The sequence below is a fragment of the Scleropages formosus genome, chromosome 3 (assembly GCF_900964775.1).
Source record: "Scleropages formosus chromosome 3, fSclFor1.1, whole genome shotgun sequence".
In the NCBI taxonomy this organism is placed as follows: Eukaryota; Metazoa; Chordata; class Actinopteri; order Osteoglossiformes; family Osteoglossidae; genus Scleropages; species Scleropages formosus.
Genome location: NC_041808.1, coordinates 32,714,999 through 32,738,378, shown reverse-complemented (window position 1 = coordinate 32,738,378; position 23,380 = coordinate 32,714,999). Strand labels below are relative to the sequence as shown.

Below are 23,380 nucleotides of genomic sequence, written 5' to 3'. Positions count from 1 at the left end.
TGGGAGTCGGGAGTCTATATTGCCTGATGTGTGTGAAAGTAACATCCCATCCAGGGAGTAACTTGCTTAGCTTTGCGCCTTTTGCGTCGGAGATAAAGTGACCAGTAAACCTGAAATGCCTGATGGTTACCGGAAACATTTTTCAGGGATGGGAAGAAATGTTACACATTCCACTCATACAACATGTGGTTCAAATATATGTCTGAATGAGCCAGATGCCATGATGAGGCAGCTCTACTTGCCATGCCACACATGCCGCTTTTATCCTACACTTGATTTGTCACTTCCGGCTTCAAACACGGAACCCTCTAACACCTCTGCACTTTCATACTCGGAGACACACTGGCACAGCCGTGCGCCAACCCATCCGCAGGCCCCGCTCTCTGCCGAACCCGTCATCTGAGACGATCCTTTCTCTCCAGCAAATCAGATTACAGCCCAGAGCTGAAATCAACACTCGTGCCCTGTTACTGGGGCTGTGGCATGAAACCTAATCGGATTTGCTTCCACAAACTCCACTTTCTCTGTTGTTTTATGGAGTACTGCTTTCAGAGTTTTAAATATAAAAGAGACAGTAAGGAAAAGACATACAGTAGACAAGTCGACTGCCTTACTCAGTCCAAATTGCATTTCATCAAACTGTTGTGAGCCTCACTCACGTTAGAGGCCGTGGTCTGATTTCATTTCAACTCTATCAGTCCAAAACTCAGATTTTATCATATTTTTGTCTTCATTGCTACCCTCAAACACAGTTTATGTAAACAGCAGAGAAAAGGCCCCAGGGGGTGACACTTATGGACAACGCAGGCTTTGGTTTACCTTAATAAAAGTGTATAGTTTAGGTGTGGAAGACACCTGCAAGGCCCCAGGGAACACACTCTCACACCCTGTAATAAACAGGCAACACACAGTTCATAAAAGCTGCGAGGAAACCTGCGCTTGCACGGTGCGTGTATAAACGTGTAGGCTGCGCTCAGCAGAAGGAGGGCAAGGGCAAGAAACGAACAAAGTCGCAACCCAGTGATGCAAGGCCAGGTTTGGTTTAACACTCATCTCTTCGTGATCTACTCTCCTGAGTGGAAGACGTGGTTTTTTAACGTACCACCAGATACTTTACTATGCAACTGGGAACTCGTCAAATGATTTTTTTTCTTTATAGGTTTACAGTTGCACACGGAAGTGTCAGCACCTGTCTGCATGGCCTTGATGGCAAAATTAAATTGAACACGGCAACCTCAGCTTTACATTTTCCCGCTCAAAATGGAGGTAAGGATCGACTCTGATGAGGAAAGATGACATTGGGGCGCTCATGCAAACCTCATTTTAAAGTTCCCACTGTAAACAGTATAAGCACTTGAAGCAAACCCAAACCCATCAAGACGTCACAGTCGCTTCGGCAGCTTAATCAAAGGCAGATGGTTGGGAAAGGCCCCAGCGTCTTTAATTCTACATGAATTTCCACTGGGCTCCGCAGCAGCCACTGCCAACTGGATACCGGGAACGCAGTCCAGCCAAAAACCAGAACACATTTCAAAGTCTATGTGATCAGTAGACCGTTTTTTCCCTGCCATCATGAGTGCCACCTAATAGGCAGATGTAATGCGTACGTGAAGAGAAATGCGTAGGAGGTGATACAACTGGTACTACTGCAAAAACACTGCAGGCTGAAGAAACTAAAGCAAGAAAAAATAACACTGGTGACACGTAGTGCTTGGATGGGGTGGCAGTTGCAACATTCTGTGGCAAAAGCATTGTGTGTAACCCTTACACCGGCAATAGAAGCACCTGCTCATCGCACATCTCCATTCTTCTTAACATCAGCTTGAAGGTTTACTGCAGCTTTTCTTTTATATGTTATTAAATCCACAACTCTAAATGAGTAGCCTACCTCCCCAATGCACTCTTGCGTTATTTAAACGTATAACTTAATTTAGGACTGGGTGGTAAATTAAGTATTTACGGGTTCCGCTCTCTTTTCCGGCTAGCACATTTAGTGCCGTCATCGTACAAAAAAATGACTGAAGCATATCAGAACGGCTTCACAAAAATGCAGAGTGCTGGTCGCTCCAACCTTATGAGCACTCCGTATTACGAAAAACACAAAACATACCAACACGCCACAGTTCAGGTAGGATTGTGTTTCTGACGGCAGTTAAAAAAACCTCCAATCGAGAGACAGCAGATTCAGTAAGAACTTGGGCCTATGGTGTGCTGGTTTAAAGACCCATAATGCACAGTACACTGTTCATAGCTTTACCACACATCATCTGAAACCGCTTGTCCCATATGGGGTCGCGGGGAGCCGGAGCCTAACCCGGCAACACAGGGCGAAAGGCTGGAGAGGGAGGGGACACACCCAAGACGGGACGCCAGTCCGTCGCAAGGCACCCCAAGCGGGACTCAAACCCCAGACCCACTGGAGAGCAGGACCCGGGACAACGTGCCCCCATATCCCCTAACCGTAGTTTTACCGAAGCACTTTAATATAACTTGGCCAAAGCTAATACTAGCACTGAAAAGCCACAAGACTGTCTTTGGATATAAGTGCCGATCAAGTCAACTAGAGAATAAAGGGCAAATCCAGGTTAAGTTAGAACTTCTAAACAGTCTAACGGTCACAGCATGAATCCAAATCCCAGTAAACAAGGAGAGAAAACCACTTTGAGTTGCTGTGATTTCCTCAATTTCAAGAGCGAACCTCTTGATCTATGCCATAGCGGCAATGTCCGCCCCACAAGGTCAGAGGAGGGAGCCTGGCTGTCTTCGAGGGGGGTGTGGTGAGCCTGTCTTTGCCTCCGCTTCCGAGGGACTCTCAGCACCTTGCGTGGATCAGGATATCGCTGGCCATCAGATCCGGGTGAAGGGGACCGCACCCCAGTTTCAGTTGCAAGTGGGGTCTCAGATAAGCCCTGGGGCAGTGACAGACTGGGAGGACAGGTGGGGGGGCCAACCCACTCATCCCCAGGATCACCTTCATTGTCTCTGTTAGGGCCAGGTAAGCCTGAAACTTTTTACAACTGTAAATTTTTTATTATATTACCATAGACTTTTCATAATTATGATTAACTTTTCATTATTCCTTGATTATTTTTTTTAAATATTACTCATCATGTGGTATTGATCTTTATATGCTCTTTGTTGTGTGCCTGTGACACGGCCTGCTGTAGAGTTCTGGCATACAAAGCACTTCTGTAACTTGCTTATTGTTCCACCAAAAAAGGGAAAGGAGGTAAAACAGGCCTTCAACAGCTTTCGTTTTAGGAACATACCGATAAATAGGTTTCGGGCGGTACTAAAAGATGGAACAGAGATGTGCCTGGGGGGGGGGGGGGGGTGAGTGCGAGCGTGAGCATGCAGGTATATGAACATCAGCGTGGCCGCATGTCCAACGCAAATGCGTGAACGTCTGGTGATAGATGTTGAAGCTTCATTGTGCCTTGCTATTGAAAATCCAAAAAACCTCAAAATCAATTCCAACATACTATTACCCGCTGCTCCCAACGCCAGACCACAGTCATATCTGACACAGACACTTGGACACGGTACCAATCAACACAGTCCTGCTGAAGTGAAAAAAAAAACCTTTGTTTGGAGGTCAAAAACTGTCCTGCCAAAACATCTGCAGTACTGACCTACACAGCAGTCCCCTCCACTCGATGAGGTTCGATACACAGCGCAGGTATTAAGCTAACCTCCAAAAAGTATCAGCTAGGGCATAAAACAGTTGCAAAGTATGGATGACAAAGAACACTTGGCCTCATGAACCTTCATGTGGAAACAAACAGACAGGGGATTAGTTTGTGTCTGGCAATGGTCCTTACGAGCCCAGCCCTTTTACATCTATAATCCTACCGGAGCCGAACTGAGAATTAAAGCTATGAATGCAGAATTCTGATCCATAGCGTAATTCTAATGACCGGAAAGAAATGGGATAATAAAGCTTGCACGGCGCTCCATTTACCGCAATTTACTAATTAAGAGTATGGTGATGTGGTCATGTTCACTTGATTAAAAGGAGAAATGTTCACCAAATATTATTGATTCATAGTCTCTTCATTTCTCATAATTCATTATTTTTTCAGCTGTTTGTAGCAAAATGGATTTATTGGAAATCTTCTTCACGGGGGAAATTCTCTGTTAGAAATCGTCTGTTCTGCTTCGCCCTATGAGAACCCCATCCGTATCGGTGTCCGGCGCTCAGGGGTACGATGGGGTCCGAGAGAGCCGTGCTCAGCATGTCCGTCTCGGAGCGGGAAGCCTGGGATAGAGGCACAAGGCACGGAGAAAAGTGGAGGGTCTAGAAAACAGAGGCACAAAAGTGCAAGACCAGCATGGGGCAGAACTAAAATTCTTCCTGTGGGCAAAACTTGAACATTGTGGAGGGTGGCAATGAGACCCTAGAGCGTCACCGACCTTTTCCGAGCTCACTGGGAAAGTACTGTCATAAAGGTGTTTTGTACTTCTCTAAGTAGGGGCAGAGGGAAACTGGCAGCAGAAGGGGCTTCTGGAGAGAAGGGGCACAGTCCTCATCTCAGAGCTGAGTCCCAGGGCTTTGGCAGCGACTGGGCTCCCCCCACGGCGAAATAGACCCCTCGCCCCTGGACGGAGCCTCTTGAACAAACAGCGGGTGGGAAAAGCAGAATGAAAAGGTGCTGAAACAGAGAGGAAAGGGGTTTTCACAACGCCCCTGACGTCCGGCTAGACATCATCAAAGCGAGTGTTGGAGACGAACGGAAGACGGAGAAGGAGAGAGAAGGGGATAAAATGGGTGTCACACATCTGAGCTGAGATTCATTGACATGCCTGCAGATGCTCAGTTTGGCAGCTTGCACATTCTTCTCCGGCTTAGCTTAAAAAGGACTTTATGTTTTTTCCCTCCGGAAAGGAAATGTCACTGTTCTTGTTCATTATTATTATTGTTATTATTATTATTATTATTATTATTATTATTATACAAGCTGTTTTTTGAAGACCAAGCTTAGCCCACAACATATCAGTGATTTACATTTACATTGATTCATTTAGCAGATGCTTTTCATCTCAGAGAAATACAATTTGTGCATTACATTAGGAGAAAGAGATAGTTGCAGACGCGTGATTCTTAAGTAAACCTAGTTTGTTTCTTTCCACTTTATGCAACGATGTTCATCACCCGAGTAGGTGCATAAAAGTCAAGACAGATGAATCCTGATCACCTTCCTACATTTTTTTTTTTAATGTATGCCACTAATAAGCTCTACACTACTTTGCTGTAAAGTACAATATGTAAAGTATATAAAATCTATTCTAAAGTATACATTAATCTACTATATGTAAATTAATTAATATATATACTTTATATTAGTCTAGATACATACCAATCAACAGGGACAACTGGTAGTGTAATGGTGAGAGCTGCTGCCTTTGGAACCAAACGGAGGTTCGATCCCCACCTCCAGCTGTAGTACCCCTAAGCAAGGTATTTACCCTAAATTGCTCCACTGGAATTACCCACCTGTGTAAATAGGTTGTAAGTTGGTTTGGAGAAAACATGCATTGCCTGAAACCCCTTGTCCCAAGTGGGGTCGCGGCAAAACGGAGTCTAACCTGGCAACACAGGGCGTAAGGCTGGAGGGGGAGGGGACACACCCAGGATGGGACGCCAGTCCATCGGCAAGGTACCCCAAGCAGTGCTCCAACCCCAGAGCTGGCCCCGGCCAAACCCACCACGCCACTATGAAGAAAAGCATCAGCTAAATAAATGCATGTAAATCTGACAACCAGAGAGTACAGCTTATTTTCTCTCATATTGTTCTCCTGCATGTGCCGACAAAGTTGAGTACACAAAAGTCAGTGAAACAATCAGATATACAAAGCTGAGCTACCCTCATTGATACATCATTACTGATAAAAAAAAAAAAAAAAAAAAATAAAGGTTTAAGGAAGGATAACAAGACAAACTAAACCTCCCACACATGAGACCGCTAAGAGATTGTGCAAGCTTCTTGCTAATTGAAGAACAGGAAACTGAGGTTGACATTAACAGGAGCAATGACGTGGAAACTGAGACCAAGGCCAGGGCTGGGATGGTCTCGATGACCTCTTGTTTTTCCATATCGACTGCCTTCAACAGGGTGATAGGACAGATGGTCCAGGAACACTCCTGTGCCGTTTGGTCTCACTTTGTGCAGGAAGCACAGGGACTTGCATACTATTACCATTTAAATTGACTAATTTAGTTGACACTTTTCTTAAAGTGAGCTTACAAAGTTAAGCTACTTACAATTATTTACCCATTTATACTGGGTAATTTTTTTTCCCTGGAGCAATTTAGACTGAGCACCTTGCTCAAGGGAACTACAGCAGGTCTATACACTGTGCTATTAGCTGCCCCAACCAGCGAACACCCTTGACAAGACGCTTGCAATGGTCCGGCGAGGTTTTCGGTCCATAAAACACATGCGAAACTTGGTGCTTCCACCCCATGAAAAACCACGGCTGCATCTCCGCAAAAACACGCAACAGTTGTATTGTTGTGGATCAATACGTCCACATGGAGCTCTGCGTGTTGTTGGACTGATGTAAGAGGTTGGGTTGTGGCGGTGGGCCCTTTGGGAAACAAATGCTTCTATTCCCTCTTCTGTGCATCAAATGGAAAGGAGTAGGAATTGAACAGAGGCTGAAATGACTAACCCAAGCAACTTTTTGGATATTGGCAGGTGCATATCCAGATAGTCTTGTATGTAATATTCTTGTGTGGCCTTCCCACTACTGCCATCAAAGCTCTACAGCTGATACAGAATGCTGATGCTCGAGTTGTGCTTGACTTGCCGAAGCGTTCCCATGTATCTCCTCTACTCGTTTCTCTGCACTGGCTTCCTATAGCTGCCAGGATCATATTCAAGACCCTGGTTATGGCCTACAAATGCATCAATAGAACTGCTCCTGGCTGTTTAGAAGACTTGATCATCTGCTACACTCAAACCAGACCCCTTTGCTCATCTACTTCTGCTCGCTTGGTGGTCCCACGTACGAAAGGTAAAGCAAGGAGGTTCTCAGTTCTGGCTCCATTGTAGTGGAACGACCTCCCCCTCTCACTCAGAACTGCTGAAACTCCGTCCACATTTAAAAAGGGTCTTAAAACACCTCTTGCAGACTCACTTTGTCCGCGATCTCTTAATTTCATGTAACGTGGAAATTTTCATGCACCGTAACTTTATGATCATGCCCAGAGAAGCCTTTACACATCTACTCCTGTATTGTACGTAAATATCTTGTAAAAAAAATGTAGGAAGGTGATCAGGATTTGTGTATTCTGAGTTTTATGCACCTACTCATGTGATGAACATTAGTGCATATAGTGGAAAGAAATTAGTTAAGAATCACATGACTGCAAATATGACTCTTTCTTCTAGTGTAATGCACAAATTGTATTTTCGCTGAGATGTACGTCGCTTTGGATAAAACATACACATACATACACATTGTCTGAACCGCTTGTCCCATCTGGGGTCACGGGGAGCCTAAGCCAGCAACACAAGGCAGGGGGCTGCGGGGGGGACACACCCAGGGCAGGACGCCAGTCCATCACAAGGCATCCCAAACAGGACTCGAACCCTGGACCCACTGGAGAGCAGGACCCAGTCCAACCTACTGCGCCACCACACCCCCCTGCTTTGAGGGGGGTCAGTTAAATGAATAAATGTAATGTAAATGTAAATGCATGCAAACTAGAGATGGAAACCAATTACGAAAACAGGCAGACCTTGCAATGAAATTCTGGACCATAATTCCACAGTCAACTTCTGCAAAGCACTACAGAAGATCGGACCACAGCGCAGAGAGGGGCGGAAACATGAATCGAAGATTTGGTGGAAAGAAGTTTGACCATTCATTTCAAGAATGGTACATAGGTAGTCTTCTACTAAGACACACACAGCAGAGTGCAGCATGATATCTGCATTATTATTGTTCTATATTAGTACTATTTTAAAATGTGAAATGAGTAAAAAAAAATATTACAAACTTTATTATACAACAAAGAATTCAAGCATAGGGAGTGCAGTGGCACAGCGGGTTTGGCCAGGGCCTCCTCTCTGGTTGGGTCTGGGGTTCCAGTCCCGCGTGGGGTGCCTTGTGATGGAGTGGTGTCCCGTCCGGGGTGTGTCCCCTCCCCCTCCAACCTTGTGCCCTGTGTTGTCCGGCTAGGCTCCGGCTTGCTGTGACCTTGCTTGGGACAAGCGACTTCAGAGAGTGTGTGTATGTATGTATGTATTCAAGCATGTTAATTCTTTACATATCCTTATGTCCACATAATATGGTATAAGGGGGTGTGGGGCGGCATGGTGGCACAGCGAGTAACGCTGCTGTTTCACAGCACCTGGGTGGTGTCAGAATATATGGGTTCGATCTCTGCTCAGTCTGTGTGGAGTTTGCATGTTGTCTCCGTGGGTTTCCTCTAGGTGCTCTGGTTTCCTCCCACACTTCAAAGATGTGCTGTTCAGGCTAACCCATAGTATGTAAGTGACAGAGAGTGCGTTTCACTGATGCATGGATGAGTGACCCATTGTGAGTAGTGTATCTAGCAGTGTAAGTCTTTGGGTGCTCTGGTTTCCTCCCATGCTCCAAAGACATGCTGTTCAGGCTTCTCCTAGTGTGTGAGTGACACAGAGAGTGTGTGTGTGTTCCACTGATGTATGGATAAGTGATGCAGTGTAAGTCACTGGAGTGAATAAGGTGTGTGGGCTGATAACACTACACAGAGTTTGTTGGAAGTTGCTTTGGACAAAAGTGTCTGCTAAGTAAATAAATGTATAAGGGGTCTGTGACTTATGACAAAGTCAGCAGAATGGAACCATCTCAAGTTGAGGACCACCTGCATTTAGTGGCTTTTCAAAATGGTTTATTTAGTTTGGTGAGGAAAGTATAAGGACAGGCCTTAGAAGAGTCACACTCAAGGTGCTTCAACATCTATGGGTTCCAAAACCTCTCTCCACCGATTGCTCATGGCCTGAGGCCTGGTAGCGAAGAACAGCAAACGGGACAAGGACAACAAGGAATATCTTAGTGAATGAAAACAGGTAAAAAAACAGATAACTGCGCAACAACATGACAACTTCACCTAATGGCTGTGAAATCACCTGCACTTAAAATCCACAGGGAGGGGAAAAAAAATGCAAGCGATGGCAGTTCCTTCTGATCCCCGACCCCCATCTCTTGTCTCCTTATGTTCAGAATGACACCAGACAGCTTGCTCGACCACATTTTAACAGGGTGCGATTCTTGCTCGGGCTGCCGTTGCGGAAGAGCGGGGACAGCGGTTTCTCGCTCTCTCGTCCCTTTCTCCCTTACAATGCGTTCTGGGAGAGCGCTGCGGGCATGGCTCTCCATCCTGCGGCACAACAGGTTGCTACTGCGGTGCGGAAAAAGTGCTGAAATGTGCATTTTCCCTACCTTCCCCCCACCCCTGGAAAACACAGGTTCACAAAGCACTACCTGCAGAGTGGCGAGACACCACAACCTAGCGGGGCACAAAAGATGTCTGGGGTACAATTCATAGTCTCCTGGAACAAAGTAGCCCTTTTATTGCAGCCAAGCAGATTTGTATAAGTACATTCTATGATCGAGGCTATACCACCTAGGTTTGTATAAGTACACTCTATGATCGAGGCTATACCATCTAGGTTTGTATAAGTACACACTATGATCGAGGCTATACCATCTAGGTTTGTACAAGTACACACTATGATCGAGGCTATACCATCTAGGTTTGTATAAGTACACTCTATGATCGAGGCTATACCATCTAGGTTTGTACAAGTACACACTATGATCGAGGCTATACCATCTAGGTTTGTATAAGTACACTCTATGATCGAGGCTATACCATCTAGGTTTGTACAAGTACACACTATGATCGAGGCTATACCATCTAGGTTTGTATAAGTACACTCTGTGATCGAGGCTATACCATCTAGGTTTGTATAAGTACACTCTATGATCGAGGCTATACCATCTAGGTTTGTATAAGTACACTCTATGACCACAACCTAGCGGGGCACAAAAGATGTCTGGGGTACAATTCATAGTCCGTGGAACAAAGTGGCCCTTTTATTGCAGCCATGGTGCGCCTTTGACTGCCCCTCAGTGCCTGCGGGGGGGCCTTTCCACTTTACTAATCCTGTCCTACATGAGTAAGTTCATCTGAAAGCCACACGCCAGAAAAGCAGAAGCCGAAAAGCGCAGCGAGATTACGCAGAACTGTCGAGGGACCACCTGCGCTTCCAAATAAACTGCACTCAGAAGCACAAAAAAAGTGAAACAACACACTTTCTCCTGTGATCATGGGAAACAAAGACGAGCAGCATTACTGCGTTTCGTGACGCAGAGCTGAGCAGCGCTTGCATGAGGATGTCCATCGCGGATGAGTGAGTCGTTGCAAGAGGACGAGTAAAACTAAGACACTCCTTTCATCTTCGCCTTATTTCCCATCCACCCCCTCTGTTTATTCATCGCCATTTCTCCATTCTTGAGTCGAGTGCTGCCAAAACAAATATTATTGCCTTCATTAATGCGAGTAGGTCCTTCAGCTGCCGAGAAAGGTCCACAGCATTGTGTGGACAGCACAACATCAATCAGGCCCAGATAAAAGCGTCCTCCGAGATGGCTTCACTCCCCCCCCCCCCCCCAACTGCGCCGGCTGGCCCTGGAGAGGACGCTCCGGCACACTTTGATTTCCACATGTCCACAAAGGTTTTTTCCCCACATTTAAAGTCGATGGAGGACAGGGAGACACCTCCCACCAGTATGACCCCAGAAGGCTTGCTCTGGCACAGCCTGATAGACATGAACAGAATTATTGTACAAATGCTTATGGGCACGTTTAGCTCGGAGAATAAAGAAACAAGCAGTAATTATGATCTAACACTGCTAAGACCACAAGCAGTATATGAGAAAACACAGATTAACTACAAATATAAACAGGAAAATCAGTAACTTTTCTCTGTCACGCGGAACACAGGGAGCCGGGACGGCTGATCCCAAGTGCAGCGTTGTTCGTTAGACGTTGAGGGAAGAGGCAAGGTCTCAAAACCAGCGACAGGTGAAGGGTCGGTCGATCGGCGAACGGGACAGGAACGAGGATCCATGGATGTGGTCGGAGAACAAAGCAAGGAGTCAAAAAACCGGAGATCGTGAATAGAGTAAGTGTATGTGTGTAGTAACGCGAGGAAGGGCGGTTGTCCCAGACGAGATTCCGCAACGGTACAGGAGCTGAAGAGGGTCTTTGTAGGGTGAGGGATTACTCAGGAGCTAGTGCAGAGTCAGGTGTTGTCACTTGTGTTGTGGGCATGGACGTGACATTTGCTTTAATTGTTTTACAATCTGGATTTAAACAGGGTACATTTATATACTGGTTCCTGGTAATTTCGCACTGCCAACCAATAATGCTGCACTCCTCAAGGTTTGTGGTCCGACTCATAAGAGGTCCATAATGAAAGTCTGCTGGTTCCCAGTTTTGGCCTCAGTGTGGTGGAATGAGCTCCCTCGGTCCCTCAGAACTGCTGAATCCTCCCAGCAAAGGCTCTCACAACCCACCTCTCCCAAACTTATCTCTCTTACAACCTCCTGACACCTACATAAATTCGTACGTCATCATGTGACATGATCATCATGATGTATTATTCACCGAACCTTCACTTCTATATACATCTGATTGTGTGCTCGGAAAACGGCAGTACCAGACTAACCATAGGCAGTATCACACTAACCGTACACTTTTGTCTTCCGCCACCTGTAAGTTCCGTTGAAGAAAAGTGTGTGAAAAAATAATACATATAAATGTATATAAAACCTAAAAGAACATTAAGTTCATTTGACAGTGAAGGCAATATTTTCATGAAATACACCTGGAGAACATACTCCAGTCAGAAGGTATTTTATGTTAGGTAAGCATGCCTGCATGTCTGAAACAGCTTTGTGACATCAGACTGATGTTGTGCCTTGGGGTCGGTTTACTTGTCAGCTCGTGGTAGTGAAGCTCACAGATTTCGTCCCGCCGCCGGCTGCGTACCGCGGCCTGGGACAGACGTGGTGTGGGGCCAAAGCCTGCTCCAGGCCACTGGGCCTCCCGACAGGCAGTGAGGATTACGGGCAGTGTCTGGCTAGGAGGGCAGGCACACACACACACACACACACACACACACACACACACACACATAGAGAGTTACCCAAACACACACATGCACTCTGTTTCGAAACTGCAGTCCAGCAGTTTGCATAAAGTACTGTATCTATAGACAGTGCAATTAGGGCCAAAATCAATAGGGAATAAGTGCAGTGAGCCTGAGTGGATTTAAATGCCTGTTCTCACTTTCACTGGCAGACTTTCATAAATGACGATGTCCTGTTAGCCGAGAAACAGGAAGTCCCTGATTGAGATTCCCTTCCTTATCCGTAGATGTCTGTAATGTACGAGTGGTCAGTCAAGTCTTAGGATAACCACAAGGGATGTTACAACACGCTTGCTTCTTCTCGTTGCAGCAGAACACGGCGGTGAAAGAGCCACAACGGAGAAAAGAAATCTCGTCCACGTGACACGGGTTCGCATTTTCATCGCAACCGATTTTTTCAATATCTCTCAATGTCAGGGTCTTCCCGTCACATTCAAGCCGAAACATTGCTTTCGTTCCATGTTCCAAGACAGCTTGTGTAGCTGTCATTAAAGACTGTTTGGAAATAGGGTACAGTGAAGAAAACTTGCCCCAAGTCATATGCTTAAGTTCTCATAGGAATACACACACACACACACACACACACACACACACACTCAGTTGTGAATCTACACTCAGGATCCCTGCTGTGATGGTGGATGGGAAAGAGCGGTGTCCATAACTCTCAAGGAAATGTTGTGGACTGAAGGACAACAGGTGCACTACCATGGCCAAGCCTTGAGCGAACGAAGAGGGCGATGACATGAGGTGAAGGTTCGACATACCGGTCAGCGGAGCGTCTTGCTGTGAGTGTTGTTCGTTTCCACAGTAACTGTTCATGGGGGTAGGAGTTTCCAGAGGAAAATGGCAGCGGGCACTGCAAAAAAGGAGGGAAAATATTTCTTTCTTTATTTTTAAAGTTGTGCACTTGCCATCATGTGTACTTGCATTTGTGTATTTGAAACTGTGGAACATGCTGCTTTCTGACAGTGTAAGTTACTTGAACAAATCATCAGCTAAGTAAAAACAATAATATCAATTATCATTTTGATTATTATTATTATTGATACACACACACACACACATTTTCAGAACCGCTTGTCCCTTACGGGGTCATGGGGAACCGGAGCCTACCCGGCAACACAGGGCGTAAGGCCAGAGGGGGAAGGGGACACACCCAGGACGGGACGCCAGTCCGCCGCAAGGCACCCCAAGCGGGACTTGAACCCCAGACCCACCGGACAGCAGGACTGCGGTCCAACCCACTGCGCCACCGCACCCCCTTTATTATTGATAAAATAATAATAATAATAATAATAATAATAATAATAATAATAATAATAATAATAATAATAATAATAATAATAATAGTCAAAACTTAAGGAGGCATGTTTTAAAAAAAAAAAAACTGGACTGGTCCAACTGTGGGACACTGCATATATGAGGACTCGCAGTGCATGATGCCAGGAACGCAGAGATTCCCGTTTGACTTGAGGCCAGGACTCAAACGGCATGCATTTCCCTTCAGCGGTTCCATACAGAGTCTGAGGCCATAAACAAGCTTCTCAGCTCTTCTCAGCGTGGAATAAATTCTCCAGCGCCACCCACGTGATCCGATGGATAAGTGGCCATTGGCTATGGGACAACCCTGAAAAACATTGTGGGTGAGGAGGTGGGGCGGACCGGTTTCCAATTCATCGCCATGGTGATGAGTCAACAGTGGCTTTGTGTGAAAGCGGGCCGAACACACGGAGCACAGGCCGACGGGCCGTAGTTAACCATTTATCCATGCATCCGGCTCCCACACGAGTCGGCAAACATGGAGCGCGTCCAAGTCAACACGGCTCAGACAGACAGAAACAGGATACCACCCTGGGCAGTGCTCAAAGTCAGATGAACACCTTCACCTTGGAGCACCAGCTTTGTAAACACAAGGAAATGTCACCTCACCCTCACACGCTGCTGCGGCCACCGTAACAGATGCACAGACCGTACGTTGCGCTTAAAAAGCTTGTTGGGAAGAACAAGGGTTGTCAAATCATTTTAGAAAATCATAAATAATACATTACAAAGCTGCCGAAGGGTAGCAAAAACAATGGTGACCTATAACCTTAAGATGCTGACTCAGCTCTCTGAGGAGCATTAGTGTTGTCTCCTGAAACGAAGCACCTCTCATCAAAATGCTACAGCTGGAACAAAACGGGCAGCTGGAAGCATACCGATTAGAGCTGCTGCCTTTGAACCCAAAGGTTGCAGGTTCAAATCTCACCTCTGGCTGCAGTACCCTTGAGCAAGGTGTTTACCCTACATTGCTGCAGTATACAGGACTTACGATGGGGTTGAGTTCCGCGAAACCCATCCTAAGTCGAAAATGCGTTTAATACACCTGATACGCACCTCTGCGCGACAGACTGGGAGATGCGGATCGCTGCCGCTGCCCAGGATCGCGAGAGAGTATCGCTCCACATATCGCTTGCCCAGGAAAAAGTCAAAATTCGAAGTACGGTTTCTAGTGAATGTTCATTGCTAGCGCATCATCGTAAAATCGAAAAAAATTGTAAGTCGAACCATCGGAAGCCGAGGAGCATCTATAATTTCCCTGCTGTATAGGAGGGTAAATAACTGCAAAATAGATTAACATTGTAAGTTGCTTTGGAGGAAACTGCCAGCTAAGTGAACGAATGTAAAAATGACATTAAGTCAGTTACGGCCGAGTCCATCGCCCACAGCTCAAGGGGGAATCCGGATTGCGTTGCTGACATATATGTGGTATGTGGTACGGTGATTGTTCCACGTAAATCAGCGCTCACCCTTACGGGAGGTATGAAACATGTGGGTCAAAAGCACCCACGTTTCATACCTCCCGTAAGATATCATGCGGGGTTGATGCGGAATTGAAGCGGGGTTGAAGCGAGGCTTCAAACAAGGCTCCCAAGGTTTCATACCTTGGGAGCTTTGTTTGATACCCCGCATCAAACAAGGCTCCCAAGGACTCGTCAACATAAGGGTTTGCGCTGCAGCCTAAAAAGAAGTGGAGGTGAAGGAAGGCCCACTCCCACATAATATTTCGATGTTCGCCAACACATCGCCATTACTTCGGCTCACCGTCATCGGTGACCGCAACGGTCGTCATCCCGAGCATCTTCGCCACCGATTAGACATTCTGTGCTCCTCGCTCCTTTGGTCCTAATCCTGGGATACCGGAGCGGCGGAGGCAAGTTCACCCGAGCGTTTACTCAGCCAAGTCCCGAAACGTCACGCGCTGGGAACCGCTTCGACTCCGCTGTATATCCTAAAGCGATGTCCCTAAAACACAGGGTGCAGGCTCCTGTCGCTCTGTTCTACTGAACACGAAAGGCATCGTGTTTTAATAAATACAACTGATGCGATCCCTGTTTCCTTGTAATCGGAACAAGTATTTTCCTTTCCATTTGCTCCATCAAACAACGTTCACAAATAAGAAACAGCTCAGCGCTGCTCTCCCGCCCTCCCTCCTTCCACTCTTTTCGCAGGGAATCCCATCTGCTGAAAAAAAGCTCCTTGCAATAACAACAATAAAAATTCCAAATAAATAGTGTAATTCCTCTAGTGTCCATTATTGTACAAGTTTCGCGCAAAGCTTCATCCAGGCGCGTTTCTATTTTTAGAATATTTCCTGAAATAAAATTTAACGGGCTGGCACACGTGGATAGTAGCGGCTGCTCGCCGGCCGTCAGCATGTCGTCAACGGCCGCGTTTCACGTCACTCGGGAAAAGGTGCAAATCCGTGGAAATGAGAATTCCTCATGCACACTTCCAAAAACTGGGAAAAAACGCACAGAGGAAAAAGTGAGCCGCGTGTTTCCGCTGGCAGAGAAAACGGCTTCCGGTAATGCACAGGTGAGCATGGCGCGAACGCACAGTTCCACATTTCCCGACAATACAAAACCCCTTCGCTAATCACAAACGACAAAGAGTTGTGGAAATATACTCACGTACGCGGAACCCATGAAACCGAGTAGGTTAACGTACTGTAATTGCTGCGTAAAATCTTTCCATGACTGCCGTTATTTTCCATAAGACGAGAAAAACAGTTTTACATGCACTGACTGTACGATTAACACACACACACTTTCTGAACCGCTTGTCCCATACGGGGTCGCGGGGAACCGGAGCCCAACCCGGCAACACAGGGCGTAAGGCCGGAGGGGGAGGGGACACACCCAGGACGGGACGCCAGTCCATCGCAAGGCACTCCAAGCTGGACTCGAACCCCAGACCCACCGGAGAGCAGGACCCGGTCCAACCCACTGCGCCACCGCGCCCCCCCGTACAATTAATGCAAGCGATATTTCCGATACATTAATAATCCAAGCGCTTCTCAAAGCAACGGACGAAGACAATGCTTCTATTCATCAACGGCTCCATTAATTTTTTTTTTTTTTTTACACCAAGAAAGGAAGACGCCATTAGGCTGGATTAGAGAGGTGGCTGGCATTGCTTGTGACCTTCAGGTCACTGGTCATTTAAGGGCTAATGGGCACTGGTGCAGCATGTCCCACTTCTCAAAGGGGGGGAGGGGACTACTGATAAAGTTAAGGGAGCTGCGGGAGGAAATGATCATCGGTGTAGTTATTGTAAATGAGGATCGTTTAATAAAGATACACATGAACATGTGGAGAGGCCTGTGATTGCGGGCAGTGCCGGAGCGGCACCTGGGACAGTCGGGACTTTTCCTGGTGAGCCAGTGATGTTCTGAGTGAGCGGAGCGAAAGCTGCCAGGTCACTTCATCCCGACGTACCGGTTTACACTCTCTGTCTTTGATACACACACACATGCACTCACACTCAGGTGTTTCACGAGGCCAGATCGATGAATTTCGGGGAGCGAGGGACAGCCCCTCCCGAACTGGTGCAGACAAAACTGCATGTTGACAGTCGGATTGGTGCAGCAGCACTTCGAGTGATTTTCCACTCTCAGGTTTGTGAAGAGTGGACTATGGAGAACTTTCATTCAGCATTCATGCTCATGTCAGAAGAGAAAGAGATTCTGACGTCCCTGGACAACGATGAGGTGACAAACACGGTGCCGGAGTTCAGCGGCCTTCAGGGGGGCCACTTGTGTTTTAATGCGAAAATGACAGCGTCAAGTGATATGTGCCACATGTCATTTGAGGTTCTCATCTTCAGGAGTTACATGGGTTCATAGCTGGCCTTTCAAGTGTGTCGTTTCCTTTTCGTGGGTCATATGGTTAGTATACGTTGGCGTGACAGTGACATTATGCTGGATATACATATATGTGTATGTGTCGCATCGCTTAGCTGACAGTACTGCTGTAGGCTGGTCTACAGCATGTATCTCCCAAGCTCAAAGGCCCTGAACGTGGCTATAACATAGTGCTCATCAACCAGCTGTTCCAAACAAACCTCAGCTGTGATGAAAACCAAACAATACTTGACTTTAAAAAACTTTTTTTTTCCTTAGGGTGGAGTTATCTCTCATTATACATTGGCTGCAGTCACCTTGTAAAATTAATAGTAATGTAATTATTTGCACGTTAAGGAGAACACAGGGCTCATTCGGTACATCCCCCACCACGAATCAAAGATCTCGAAGCAGTTTAACTCATTGTGCATAACACTGCCGTAAAATGCAGTACGCTCACGCGCTACTTTACGACGTTTCGCTTTACGACTGACCGCATATATGACGGGGGTCCTATAAGATTATAATGGAGCTGAAAAATTCTTAGTGACTAGTGATGTCGTAGCCGTTGTAACAGCGTAGCGCAACATGTTACTCACGTGTTTGAAGCGGTGCTGCTGCTGCTGTAAACAAACATACTGCGCTGCCAATCATATAAAAGTATAGCACATACAATTATGTACAGTACATAATACTTGACAATGATAATAAATACCTGTGTTACTGGTTTATGTATTTACAACACTGTACTTTTTATTATTTTACAGTGTACTCTTTCTACTTATAAAAAATTACTGTAAAACAGTATGCTGTGTTATGCCGGCAAGTGCGTCAGAAATCTCGTGTTTACTGCATCTCTTGACTGCGTTGAGGCAACCATCTAGGTTTGTATAAGTACAGTCTATGATCGAGGCTATACCATCTAGGTGTGTATAAGTACACTCAGCGATCGAGGCTATACCATCTAGGTGTGTATAAGTACACTCAGCGATCGAGGCTATACCATCTAGGTGTGTATAAGTACACTTAATGATCGAGGCTATACCATCTAGGTTTGTATGAGTAAACTCAATGATGGAGGCTATACCATCTAGGTTTGTATAAGTACACACTATGATCGAGGCTATACCATCTAGATTTGTATAAGTACACTCAATGATCGAGGCTATATCATCTAGGTTTACTCTTCCATCCCCAGACATTTGACTTAAGTGTTATTATAACTATAAGTTAGGCCTTAATGATTCGTTAACATTTTAGGCCCCCATAAAACCCAAATATTTTTTAATGGGATGCTGTATGCTTCATCCACTGTATGTCTAACAACAGGTGTATGGTGAAGTAAGAAGTCTTCCTAAATCATTCTCATTTCCAGAAAAGAGAGACGGCCTCTTGACAATGATAGCCTGTTCTTGCTGCTATCGTATCCACAGCCAAAATCCCTATTTAATTACATTTAAGTGCTTATTAAATGAAAGAAGAACAGCAAATTCCCCCAGCTGATTTAAACTCCCCCCCCCCCAGTTGAGACAATCCAGCTATTGAAAAGAGGATCGAGCGGCTCGTTTTAGGGAGACGCTCGCATCCAGTGTGAGTGAAGCGTGGAATTCCGCACGACGGAATGGCCGACGCTCCACGCTGGGAGCGTAGCGAGAAAGATGTCGAGTTCCAGTCCCGAGTCAACGGAGCAAGAAGGCTGCTTCTCAGCCAGCCCCAAGCACCACCACCTTTCTCTGGCCCGTAACTAAAACAGACAATAAACACAGATGATGTCACTAATTGCACCCCTCCAACTGCCTTGGAAACACCTAGCAGGACAGGTGTCGCCATGGAAACCGCTTTATCCCGTCCCTGTGTTTTTTTTAATTACTTTTTGAGTGACGACTCATCATCCAACTTGCACAGCTATCCTGGCAAGTGTGCTCCTTTCCCTCCTCTGTAAACATCCAGAGGCAACTGTGTGCATGAGAGTCACAGGTGAGGTAGACACACACACACACACACACACACACACACACACACACACACCTTTGAGGACCCTGCAGCACCAATACTCGTGTCTGCCTCCCATCTGAGATAAACTCAAAGGATGCAAGTGAAACATCCAGATTTTCTTCTCAACGAACAAGATGCTATTTGGAGCAAACTCCGGGTCATACGAGCGCGGACTGGCACCGGGCGCCTGCGCTTTCTGGCAGATTAGTTCGGCAAACAGCTACCGAAGACGAGCGGAAACAGCCACTGAATGCAGTGTTTGCCAGGCCAACAATGCAGCAGCAGCCCCGCCGATTCCGAATGTCTCCTTCAGTGGTCATATGGGCTCTGTCGGAGTTATGAAGGTACGTTCTGGCTTACAGGCTTTCATTCTGGCTTGGTTTCTAAAGAGGTCTCGAAGCGGTCGTACACAGGTCTCTCACACACACGTACACACACAAAGACAAACAACGTAAAGCATTCCCGGTGGCTGACAGAAGAGGCCCAGACTTGCAGGCGGGTAGAGGCGGTTAGCGAATGGGAGGGAGGAAGAAGAAAAAAGTGAGATCAACAGATTGAAAGCGAGATAGACGGAGAAGGAGAAGAGTGGTGACAGAATGAAGGAGGAGGGAGACAGATGTGTTTTCTCAGTCAACAGCACCCCCTACAGCACCTGGGAGTCCCGTCCAGGTTGGTGTCTAGGCGAGCCCCACGGGGGTCTCCGACATCGCTCTCCCAGCGCTCCTGTTACCGCGCACCCCGTAGCAACCCCTTCTACCCACAGCCACTGCCCTCTCCCCACCCTGGACCTCCTCTGCTATACGTCACGGTAACAAACCCCGCCGAGCAAGAAACCTGCCTGTCAGCGGGCCGGACATCACACCGAACCTGCATTTGCTTCCATTCTGAAGTGGGGAAATAATCTTTTAAAAAGCCTGCATAGATTACACATGGGTGTGTGTGTGTGTGTGTGGAACCCCGCATAGATTACATGTGGGTGGGTGTGTGTGTGTGGAACCCTGCACATATTATACGTGGGTGTGTGTGTGGAACCCTGCATAGATTACACATGGGTGTGTGTGTGTGTGTGTGTGTGTGGAACCCCGCACAGATTACACATGGGTGGGTGTGTGTGGAACCCTGCACAGATTATACGTGGGTGTGTGTGTGTCTGGAACCCTGCATAGATTACACGTGGGTGGGTGTGTGTGTGTGGAAACAGTAAGTGGTCTGACTTGTACATGCTTACAAAAGAAAACAGCTTCTGTCCTGCTGAGTGCTCAACATCTGTGCTTCGACTATTGCAGCAACGCAGTAGGGTAAAACTACAGCAGGGTAAAACTAACCTGTCTCACGACGGTCTAAACCCAGCTCACGTTCCCTATTAGTGGGTGAACAATCCAACGCTCGGTTAATTCTGCTTCACGATGATGGGAAGAGCCGACGTCGAAGGACCAAAAAGCGACGTCGCTATGAACGCTTGGCCGCCACAAGCCGGTTATCCCTGCGGTAACTTTTCCGACACCCCCTGCTTGAAACCCAAAAAGCCAGAAGGATCGCGAGGCCCCGCTTTCACGGTCTGTACTCATGCTGAAGATCAAGATCAAGCGAGCTTTTGCCCTTCTGCTCCACGTCTGTACCGCACGTTCACATTCAGTCATTTTGCTGATCCTTTTCCTCTGAACTCACGTACAAAACCTTATTCACTGACAAAAAGATGTCATACAGGCACAATAGTGTAACTTACCACAGTATATACCACTGTTACATACTGTACATGTAAAAAAATGCTAAGAAACTAGACACCTCTCGACTTATGCAAACAGACCGTTGTTCAACCCCTTACGTAAGTCGAAATTTACGTATGTCGGATCCCCCTCCTCCCCCACCATTGAACATAATAATATTAATAATGTTTCCATCTCGGTTATTGCACCTTGACGTTTCTTCGTTATTATTGTTCTTTTCATGCTAGCTGTTCTTTTCACGTTCTATCGTTATACGTTCAGAATCCATCACCATCGTATTTATAGTCGAAACGGCTAATCCTGGTTCCTATAGACCGTAATCTTAGTCCACCTTCAAACTTCCTTATCATTTTCAATTTCATCTCCAAATTGACCGCTGCACGCTTGCGAGACGGTTCTCGTTTTCCTTCGAGTGCACGTTTAGCACCGGAAATTTCGAATAATGAAATACGTAAAAAAAAAAAAATGCGAAAAAAAGCACGACACTAACGAGAGGAGATGCGTTCGCGGCTCGAAGCGCGCGAGAACTGGGAAGATGCAGCTTCCCGCCTTGTCTGGTTACGCCGACTTGCGCTTAACGTATTTCGGATGTTTTGGGCGAAATGAAAGTGCTGTCCCTAAGCAATGTGTATGTCGAGAATTTTTTCGTAAATGCGGATTTACGTAAGTCGAATTTACGTAAGTAGAGGGGTGTCTGTACGTACAAAAGCAAGAGCAACTCCATTAACAGCTGTGTCAACACATATTCAGGACAGCTGGTAGCTACTGCTTTTGGACCCAAAGGTTGCAGGTTCGATCCCCACCTCTGGCTGTAGTATCCTTGAGCAAGGTACTTACCCTAAATTGCTCCAGTAGAACTACCCTGCTGTATAAATGGGTAAATGATTGCAAGCATGTAATAATTGTGACCTTAACCTTGTAAGCTGCTTTGGAGAAAAGTGTCAGCTAAATGAATAAACTTAAATATTCAGTTTTCCTTTCGGCATTATTGTCAGTACTGCTGCCTGACAGGGTCCACGTGGAGAAGACAAAACGTTGTATTCACAATTGTTCGGCAGCTTGGCGGTCACGAACACTCAAAGGCCCAAGGGGCCTGGTGATGGCTGAGGATACAGGTGACAGCCAACAGTGACAAGAGGGAAATGAAGTGAGCGAATACACATCTGGATCCCTTTCACATAACTAACACAGTAACACCTACAAGTGCACATTAGGTTATTCATTTAACAAGCTCATAATCCACGTGGGAAAGGTACACATCCCTCCGTGAACCCGTGGCATTTATTCACTGAGCTGATACTTTTTACCAAAGCAACTTGCAATTGCTTTCCCATTTAGAGAGCTGGGGAGTTTTTACTGGTAGCGTAGTGGTTAGAGCTACTGCCTTTGGACCCGAAGGTTGCAGGTTTGAATCTCGACTCTGCCCGAAGCACCCTTGAGCAAGGTATTGACCCTGAAATTGCTTGAGTGAAAAACATAATTAAAAAAAACAACCCAGCTGTAGCCATGGGTAAGTAATTGTAGGTTGATTAACATTGTTGGGTGGCACAGTGAGTAGCTTGGGTGGTGCAAGAGGACATGGGTTCAATCCCCATTGTGTAGAGTTTGCATGTTCTACCTGTGTCTGCATGGGTTTCCTCCCACAGTCCAAACATGCTGTTCAGGTTCACCCATAGCATGTGAGTGACAGAGAGAGTGTGTTCCACTGATGTATGGATGAGTGACCCCTTGTAAGTAGTGTATCTAGCGGTGTAAGTCTTTGGGTGCTCTGGTTTCCTCCCATCCTCCAAAGACATGCTGTCCAGGATCCCCCATAGTGTGTGTGTGAGTGACAGAGAAAGTGTGTTCCATTGATGTATGGGTGAGTGACGTAGTGTATCTAGCAGTGTAAGTCACCATGGTGAATAAGGCTCATAACACTACAGAGAGTTCATTGGAAGTCGCTTTGGAGAAAAGTGTCTGCTAAATAAATAAATGTAAAACCCTCGTACAAGTCGATGTTTTACCGGTGAGGGGTTATATAACGATGTGGAGTCCTGATCCATTTTTTGTGTCATTTTACTTCATGCTTTTCTTCATGTTGCTTTCACAGAAGACATCAAGTCACTTAGAGACAAGTGAAAATTTAAAGTAAACTGTCCCAATGGAACCTCACTTTCAACCACTGCTAAGATGAGAGACGATGGTCAAGAGCTCTGCGATTAATGAATCTGACGGTCTGTCACCGCCTCTAACACGTGCGTTCGTAGTGTTGACACTCATACATACATTAGGCATTGTTTTCC

At 46.3% G+C, this 23,380-nt stretch overlaps 1 long non-coding RNA gene across 1 annotated transcript in view; it reads right to left on the bottom strand.

Moving 5' to 3' along the window:
- LOC108940916 (uncharacterized) overlaps window positions 1-23,380 on the bottom strand; it is a 63,803-nt gene that overhangs the window by 5,463 nt on the left and 34,960 nt on the right. Inside the window, exon 2 of the long non-coding RNA XR_001966596.2 lies at window positions 12,974-13,065. This is a non-coding gene — a long non-coding RNA (uncharacterized LOC108940916). The remainder of the gene's footprint in view (window positions 1-12,973; window positions 13,066-23,380) is intronic.